Source organism: Sapajus apella, unplaced genomic scaffold, assembly GCF_009761245.1.
Source record: "Sapajus apella isolate SASKATOON/1434 unplaced genomic scaffold, GSC_monkey_1.0 scaffold45, whole genome shotgun sequence".
Classification (NCBI taxonomy): Eukaryota; Metazoa; Chordata; class Mammalia; order Primates; family Cebidae; genus Sapajus; species Sapajus apella.
The window spans coordinates 15,392,434-15,401,691 of NW_022436985.1; the positions used below are offsets into that span (position 1 = coordinate 15,392,434).

Here is a 9,258-nt window from a genome sequence, read left to right on the forward strand (position 1 = left end):
TTTTTTTTTTTAATTGCATTTTGGGTTTTGGGATACATGAGAACATGCAAGATTGTTGCATAGGTACATACATGGCAGTGTGATTTGCTGCCTTCCTCCCCATCACCTATATCTGGCATTTCTCCTCATGCTATCTCTCCCCAACTCCCCACCCCCTGCTGTCCCTCCCCTATTTCCCCCTGACAGACCCCAGTGTGTGATGCTCCCCTCCCTGTGTCTGTGTGTTCTCATCGTTCAACACCCACCTATGAGAACATGTGGTATTTGATTTTCTGTTCTTGTGTCAGTTTGCTGAGAATGATGGTTTCCAGGTTCATCCAGGTCCCTAAAAAGGACACGAACTCATCGTTTTTGATGGCTGCATAATATTCCATGATGTATATGTGCCATATTTTCCCTGTCCAGTCTATCATCGATGGGCACTTGGGTTGGTTCCAGGTCTTTGCTATTGTAAACAGTGCTGCAATGAACATTCGTGTGCATGTGTCCTTATAGTAGAACGATTTATAATCCTCTGGATATACACCCAGTAATGGGATTGCTGGGTCAAATGGAATTTCTATTTCTAGGTCCTTGAGGAATCGCCACACCGTCTTCCACAATGGTTAACTAATTTACACTCCCACCAACAGTGTAAAAGTGTTCCTATTTCTCCACATCATCAGAATCTGTTGTCTCCAGATTTTTTAATGATCGCCATTCTAACTGGCATGAGATGGTATCTCAATGTAGTTTTGATTTGCATTTCTCAAATGACCAGTGATGAGCATTTTTTCATATGTTTGTTGGCCTCATGTATGTCTTCTTTTGTAAAGTTTCTGTTCATGTCCTTCGCCCACTTTTGAATGGGCTTGTTTTTTTCTTGTAAATCTGTTTTAGTTCTTTGTAGATTCTGGATATCAACCCTTTGTCAGATGGGTAGACTGCAAAAATTTTTTCCCACTCTGTTGGTTGCCGATTCACTCTAATGACTGTTTCTTTTGCCGTGCAGAAGCTGTGGAGTTTGATTAGGTCCCATTTGTCTATTTTGGCTTTTGTTGCCAATGCTTTTGGTGTTTTGGTCATGAAGTCCTTGCCTACGCCTATATCCTGAGTGGTTTTCTTCTAGGGTTTTTATGGTGTTAGGTCTTATGTTTAAGTCTTTAATCCATCTGGAGTTAATTTTACTGCAAGGAGTCAGGAAGGGGTCCAGTTTCTGCTTTCTGCACATGGCTAGCCAGTTTTCCCAACACCATTTATTAAACAGGTAATCCTTTCCCCATTGCTTGTTTTTGTCAGGCTTGTCAAAGATTGGATGGTTGTAGATGTGTTGTGTTGCCTCCGAGGCCTCTGTTCTGTTCTATTGGTCTATATCTCTGTTTTGGTATCAGTACCATGCTGTTTTGATTACTGTAGACTTGTAGTATAGTTTGAAGTCCGGTAGTATGATGCCTCCCGCTTTGTTCTTTTTGCTTAGAATTGACTTGGCTATGCAGGCTCTCTTTTGGTTCCATATGAAGTTTAAGGTGGTTTTTTACAGTTCTGTGAAGAAGGTCATTGGTGGTTTGATGGGGATAGCATTGAATCTGTAAATTACTTTGGGCAGTATGGCCATTTTCACGATAATGATTCTTCCTAACTATGAACATGGAATGTTTCTCCATCTGTTTGTGTCCTCTCTTATTTTGTTGAGCAGGGGTTTGTAGTTCTCCTTGAAGAGGTCCTTTACGTTCCTTGTTAGTTGTATTCCTAGGTATTTTAGTCTCTTTGTAGCAATTGTGAATAGCAGTTCGTTCTTGATTTGGCTCTCTTTCAGTCTGTTATTGGTGTATAGAAATGCTTGTGATTTTTGCACATTGATTTTGTATCATGAGACTTTGCTGAAGTTGCTTATCAGTTTCAGGAGATTTTGGGCTGAGATGATGGGGTCTTCTAAATACACAATCATGTCGTCTGCAAATAGAGACAATTTGACTTCCTCCTTTCCTATTTGAATACCCTTTATTTCTTTTTCTTGCCTGATTGCTCTGGCTAGAACTTCTAATAATATATTGAATAGGAGTGGTGAGAGAGGGTATCCTTGTCTAGTGCCAGATTTCAAAGGGAATGCTTCCAGTTTTTGCCCATTCAGTATGATATTGGCTGTTGATTTGTCATAAATAGCTTTTATTATTTTGAGATACGTTCCATTAATACCTAGGTTATTGAGGGTTTTTAGCATAAAGGGCTGTTGAATGTTGTCAAAGGCCTTCTCTGCATCAATTGAGATAATCATGTGGTTTTTGTCTTTGGTTCTGTTTATGTGGTGAATTACGTTTATAGACTTGTGTATGTTGAACCAGCCTTGCATCCCCGGGATGAAGCCTACTTGATCATGGTGGAGAAGCTTTTTGATGTGCTATTGCAATTGGCTTGCCAGTATTTTAAATATATTCTTAATATATTCTCCAGCACAGGCAGTCAAACTGAGCAAAGATCACCCACATTTCAAGATAAATAATGGCAGCGAAGTTCTCAGAAGATAAATCAGAAGCACAACCAACTTATTCATTCAACTTTCTTGAGGACCTACTGAGAACAGGACATTGGGAGTATGAACCACAGCCATTCTTTTCAGAGTCCTCAAGGAAATAAAACCTACAAGTTTTCAAACAATACTGAACTTTGGGGAACAGCTTTAGAAGTTGGAGATTACTTTAGAGTTCCTGATCATCCAATGTGCCTCTTTCCTCATTTATAAAATGCCCCACTGTACTGTGTCATCACACAAAACTAGACACTGAAGCTCGAATTTAGTATAATATCTGGACTATACATATTATTTGCTGCCGGGCACAGTGGCTCATGCCTGTAATCCCAGCACTTTGGGAGGTCAAGGCAGGAAGATACTTGAATTCAGGAGTTCAAGACCACCCTGTCTTCACAAAAAAATTAAAAAGCTAGCTGGGCATGGTGATGCACACCTGTGGTCCCGGCTACTTGTTGGGACTGAGATAGGAGAATTCCTTGACTCCAGGAGGCTGAGGCTACAGTGAGCTGTGATTGCACCACTGCACTCCAGACTGGCTGACAGAGTGAGATCCCTACTCAAAAAAAAAAAAATTATTTGCAGTCAACATGTTAGCAGACTGTACCATTTTAGTGCAAAAGTTACTGAATAAAAGTACATATATGGAATAATCAACTAAATTGTGAAAATTTTATCCACTCTTTCAACATACTTATTGAGAATATCTGTAAGATAAATACAATGCCTTCAAGTTGCTTATAAAATAGCCTGGCATGTGCTATCATACATAGTAAGAATTTTTTTTAGATAGTCTTGCCCTGACGCCCAAGCTGGAGTGCAGTGGTGGCAATCATAGCTCACTGCTGTCTTCAACACCTGTACTCAGGTGATCGATCATCTCATATCAGCCTCCTGAGTAGCTGGGATTACAGGCATGCACCACCATGCCTTCCTAATTTAAAAAACAATTTTTGTAAAAACAAGATCTCACTTGTGTTGCTCAGGCTGGTCTTGAACTCCTGAGCTTAAGCAATCATCCCGCCTCAGCCTACCAAAGTGCTAGGATTACAGGCATTAACCACTGTGCCCATCAACAATAAACATTTTAACTTCAGTTATAATTCACTTACAGATAATTTCAGAATACTATAGTATGACAAATATGCTACAATAAGCCCAAGATTCTACAAATAAATGTGCGAACATTTTTTACTCCACCAGGCGTGGAATTGTTATGATTTAGCAGTACACACAACAAAAGGCTATAGAACTAGAGTTATTTGCCTTGCAGTGGAATATGATTAAATTCTACTAGATGTTAGAGGGGATGCTGTGCAAGCAGCAATTGTTATTACCCTACACAGCTCAGTGCTGTGTAGGGTAATAACCGTAAGGGCCATGACATTTTGAACATCTATTTAAAGAAGTTGCCTTGTAAATGTTTAGAAGTTCAAATATGGATATGCTTTGTGGTCAAGTGGTTGTTTTAGTGAAAAGCTCATAGAATTAATAAAAATCAAACTGCTGTTATATTTACTCATCTCCTTGGAAGAAAATGGGTAATAAAAGGTGCCTCCTAAGAACAGTGCCAAGAGGCCAGGTGCAATGGCTCATGCCTGTAATCCCAGCACTTTGGGAGCCCAAGACGGATGGATCATGAAGTCAGGAGTTCGAGACCAGCCTGGCCAACATACTGAAACTCCATCTCTACTAAAAATACAAAATTAGCCAAGTGTGGTGGCACACACCTGTAGTCCCAGCTACTAAGGAGGCTGAGGCAAGAGAACCACTTGAACCTGGGAGGCAGAGGCTGCAGCGAGCAGAGATTGTGACACTGCACTCCAGCCTGGGTGGCAGCGAGACTCCATCTCAAAAAAAAAAAAATAGTGCTGAGAGTACAGCTACACAAAGAAGCTACTTTAAAAGCTTTCCAAGGCTGGACGTGGCAGCTCATGCCTATAATCTCAGCATTTTGGGAGCCTGAGGCAGGCAGGTCACTTGAAGTCAGAAGTTCAAGACCAGCCTGGCCAACATGGCGAAATCCTGTTTCTACTAAAAATACAAAAATTATCTGGGCATGGTGGCACCAGCCTGTAATCCTAGCTGCTCAGGAGGCTGAGGTGAGAAAATCACTTGAACCCAGGAGGCAGAGGTTGCAGTGAGCCAAGATCGAGCCACTGCACTCCAGCCTGGGCAATAAAGAGCGAAACTCCATCTCAAAAATCAATCAATCAATCAATCAATCATCAATCAATCAAAAGTCTTCCAAGGGAACTATACAACACAAATGATTTATAGTATTTTAAAACTTAAAATTTTTTTGAAAAAAATTTAAACAACACAAAGACAATATCAGTGAGCTACTTTTTTTTTTTTTTTGAGATGGTGTCTCACTCCAGTTGCCCAGGCTGGAGTGCAGTGGCATGATCTTGGCTCACTGCAACCTCTGCCTCCTGGGGCCAGGTGATCCTCCCACCTCAGCCTCCTGAGTAGCTGAGACTAAAGGTGTAAGCCACCACACCCAGCTAATTTTTTGAATTTTTAGTACATGGGGTTTCACCACATTGGCCAGGCTGGTCTCAGACTCCTGGACTCAAGCAATCATCCCACCACGGCCTCCCAAAGTGCTAGCATCACAGACGTGAGCCACCATGCCCGACCCCACTTAAATTTCTTTCCCTTTTAATTCTCTCATTAGAGAAATGGGGTCGGGTGAGGGGGCTCATGCCTATAATCCCAGCACTTTGGGAAGCCAAGGCAGGCAGATTACTTGAGGTCAGGAGTTTGAGATTAGCCTGGCCAGCATGTTGAAGCCCATCTCTACTAAAAAAAAAAATTTAGCCAGGTGTGGTGGCCCACACCTATAATCCCAGCTACTCGAGAAGCTGAGACATGAAAATTGCTTGAACCCAGGAGACAGAGGTTACAGTGAGCCAAGATCACACCACTCACTGCATGCCAACCTTGACGACAGAGCAAGACTGTTTCAACAACAACAAAAAAAATTAAGTGGCTTGATGGTTCCTAATATAAATCACATCATGCAAAATAAGTAATAAAACAGGTTACAAACAGTATGTGGAGCATAATCCTATTTGGGGGGATAGTCCCACACTGAACAAAACATGGGAGAACATGAACTTAAATGTTTACAAGGATTCTCTCTGGGTTATGACATTAAAAGAAAGTTTTTTGCATATCTCTTTCTACAATAAAAATGTATTACCTTAATAGTGTAAAAAGTTAGCAAAATTAAGTGTTAAAAAAAATCGGGGAGCCGCCGCCGCGCTCAGAGCTAGCAGGTGCTGCGTCGCCCCGTCGCCCCATCGCCCCCGCCCGTGCGCCCTTGGCGCATCCCCACCGCGCTCCCATCCCCGCCGCCGGCCAGGGGCACACTCGGCCTCCTGGGCAGTGTCCCCACTGCGGCCCCGCGGCAATGGCCACCAAGATCGACAGAGAGGCTTGCCGGGCGGCGTATAACCTGGTGCGCGATGACGGCTCGGCAGTCATCTGGGTGACTTTTTAAATATGACGGCTCCACCACTGTCCCCAGCGAGCAGTGAGCAGAGTACCAGCACTTCATCCAGCAGTGCACAGATGACGTCCGGTTGTTTGCCTTTGTGCGCTTCACCACCGGGGATGCCATGAGCAAGATGTCCAAGTTTGCCCTCATCCTCTGGATCGGTGAGGACGTCAGCGGGCTGCAGTGCGCCAAAACCGGGACAGACAAGACCCCAATCAAGGAGGTCGTACAGAATTTCGCTAAGGAGTTTGTCATCAGTGATGGGTAGGAGCTGGAGGAAGATTTCATCAAGAGTGAGCTGAAGAAGGTGGGGGTAGCTAATTACGACACCCAAACGCAGTAACCCTAGCCACCCCCCTCCCGCCACCGCCCCTTGCCAAAGTCATCTGCCTGCTCCGCAGGGGAGGGGGCCGCCGGCCTCAGCTACCAGCCCACCAGGGAGAAAAGAAGCCATGAGAGGCGGCACCCGCCACCCATGTCTGCAGCCCCCACCTTCCTGCTTCCCTTACAACCCTGCTGTGTCCTATCTCATGAGGCCCATGGAACCTCTTTCTTTGATCTTTTTTCTTTTCTCCCCCTCTTTTTTGTTCTAAAGAAAAATCATTTTGATGCAAGGTCCTGCCTGCCATCAGATCCGAGGTGCCTCCTGCAGTGGCCCCTTTTCCTGGAGTTTGTTACATGCGACGAGTTCCGCCTAGTGGGATCTGCATGACCTCACGTTGCTAGCCCAGGCCTGTTTTGCCATCTTGGTTTTCTTGGGCCTCCGTTCCTGCATACCACTCGGGCATCTGGGCCAGGAGCTGCAGCCGGTGCCTGCAGCCTTCATAAGCACACACGTCCATTCCCTAGTCAGACCCAGACCTCCTGGAATCTGCCCCGGCCTCCCTCATCCCACCGCCATCCAGAGTTGCCTAAGTTGCATGTCTGGCAGAGGCAGGATTGCTCCGGGGTGAAGTCAGGTCTGGCTCAGACCGAATAAGAAGAGAGAGGCCAGGCGCGGTGGCTAACGCCTGTTAATCCCAGCACTTTGGGAGGTCGAGGCGGGTGGATCACGAGGTCAAGAGATCGAGACCATACTGGTCAACATGGTGAAACCCCGTCTCTACTAAAACTACAAAAAATTAGCTGGGCATGGTGGCGCATGCCTGTAATCCCAGCTACTCAGGAGGCTGAGGCAGGAGAATTGCCTGAACCTAGGAGGCAGAGGTTGCGGTGAGCCGAGATCGTCCCATTGCACTCCAGCCTGGGTAACAAGAGTGAAACTCTGTCTCAAAAAAAAAAAAAAAAAAAAAAGAGAAAATTTGCCTTAAAACTTGCCTGGCAGTGGCTTTACTGCACGGTCTGAAATCACCTGTTCCCACCCTCTCGACAGAAATTTCCCTGTGACAGAGAAGGGCAAAGGTCTGAGCCCAGAGTTAACAGGAGTATTTTAGGGTTCACTTCAGGGGCTCCCAAAGCGAGGACGACACTAGGGAGAGAGGTCCAGGGTGGGGACTGGGAATTTAAGGATTGCTGGGAATGGATCCTTTAGGTTCAGGAAGCTTCTGTGCAAGCTGCGAGGATGGCTGGGGCCTCAGTGCTGCTCCACCGAGCTGGGAGCTGAGCAAAGTCTTGGTCACGGCGCCCCAAAAGCCTTCGGCTTCAATCTTACACCCGCACCACACACTCAAAAGGATCGTTGTGTTTTGTTTTTAAAGAAAGATGAGATTGGCTTGGTTCTTCATGAGCACATTTGATATAGCTTTTTCTTTTTTTCCTTGCTCATTTCATTTTGGGGAAGAAATCTGTACTGGGTTGTGAAGAATATCTCTGCACTCAGTTGACAGAAATAAATGTTTTTTTGTTTTTCCAAAAACAAAATCATAGATTTACAGTGTTTTTTTTGAGACAGTCTCGCTCTGTTGCCCAAGCTGGAATGCAATGGTACGATCTCAGCTCACTGCAACCTCCACCTCCTGGATTCAAGCAATTCTCCTGCCTCAGCCTCTAGAGTAGCTAGGATTACAGGTGTGTGTCACCACACCAAGCTGATTTTTATATTTTAAGTAGAGACAGGGTTTCACCATGTTGGCCAGGCTGGTCTCGAACTCCTAACCTTAGGTGATCTGCCCATCTTGGCCTCCCAGAGTTGCTGGGATTACAGACATGAGCCACCACCAAGCTGGCCGGCCGACAGCGTTTTAAATAAAACCACCCCCTACAAAAACAAATAATTAAAGGCTGTTTATCCAGAGAATAAAATTAGGGGAAACTAAATGCAACGGACAAGAACAGCCAGTTGACCAAAATCCAAATGCCAGTCAGAATGACTAGACTGACTTCAAGAGAATAGAGCTATATCAGCCCACGTAGTGAATCAGCTATACTCTGATTAAACTGAAGAAAGACCATATTTGTGCTGAGCCACTTTTCTTCCCTGGCTCAAAGTCACTTACTTTGATGATCTTGCCCCCTAGCCTCTCTCTGTGTTAAAGTTGGCCTTCCTGTGTAGTTTTCCCATATATATTTACTGTCAGATGTCTGTGGTAATACTATTAAGGGAATTTAATACACTAGGTTTTTTTTCTTGTTTTTTAAATTTATTTATTTATTTATTTATTTATTTTTTCCTTTTTGTAGAGACAAAGTCTCACTATGTTGCCCAGGTGGGTCTCAAACTCCTGGGGCTTAAATGATCCTTCCCTGAATATGTCCCCTTGCCTGCCACCATGTAAAATGTCCCTTTGCTCTTCCTTTGTGTTCTACCACGATTGTGAGGCCTCCCCATCCGTGTGGAACTCTAAGTCCATTATACCTCTTCCCTTTATCAACTACCCAGGCTCAGGTATGTCTTTATTAGCAGCACGAGAACAGACTAATACACCAAGCTTTGTTTAAATACTTCCAACAATGAGAATTACTACCTCTTGGAGTGGTCCACGCCATCTGCCAGATAGTTTCAGCAGTTGCGGTATTAGAATTGCTCCTCAGAGGCCGGGCGCGGTGGCTCAAGCCTGTAATCCCAGCACTTTGGGAGGCCGAGGCGGGTGGATCACGAGGTCAAGAGATCGAGACCATCCTGGTCAACATGGTGAAACCCCGTCTCTACTAAAAATACTAAACATTAGCTGGGCATGGTGGCGCGTGCCTGTAATCCCAGCTACTCAGGAGGCTGAGGCAGGAGAATTGCCTGAACCCAGGAGGCGGAGGTTGCGGTGAGCCAAGATCGCGCCATTGCACTCCAGCCTGGGTAACATGAGTGAAACTC

At 44.8% G+C, this 9,258-nt stretch overlaps 1 protein-coding gene and 1 pseudogene across 4 annotated transcripts in view; one reads left to right on the plus strand and one right to left on the minus strand.

The window, feature by feature from the left end:
* The window catches only part of ENOPH1 (enolase-phosphatase 1), a 38,077-nt gene that overhangs the window by 17,424 nt on the left and 11,395 nt on the right, over nucleotides 1-9,258 (minus strand). The window lies entirely within an intron of this gene.
* Nucleotides 5,392-6,466, plus strand: LOC116524474 (annotated as a pseudogene).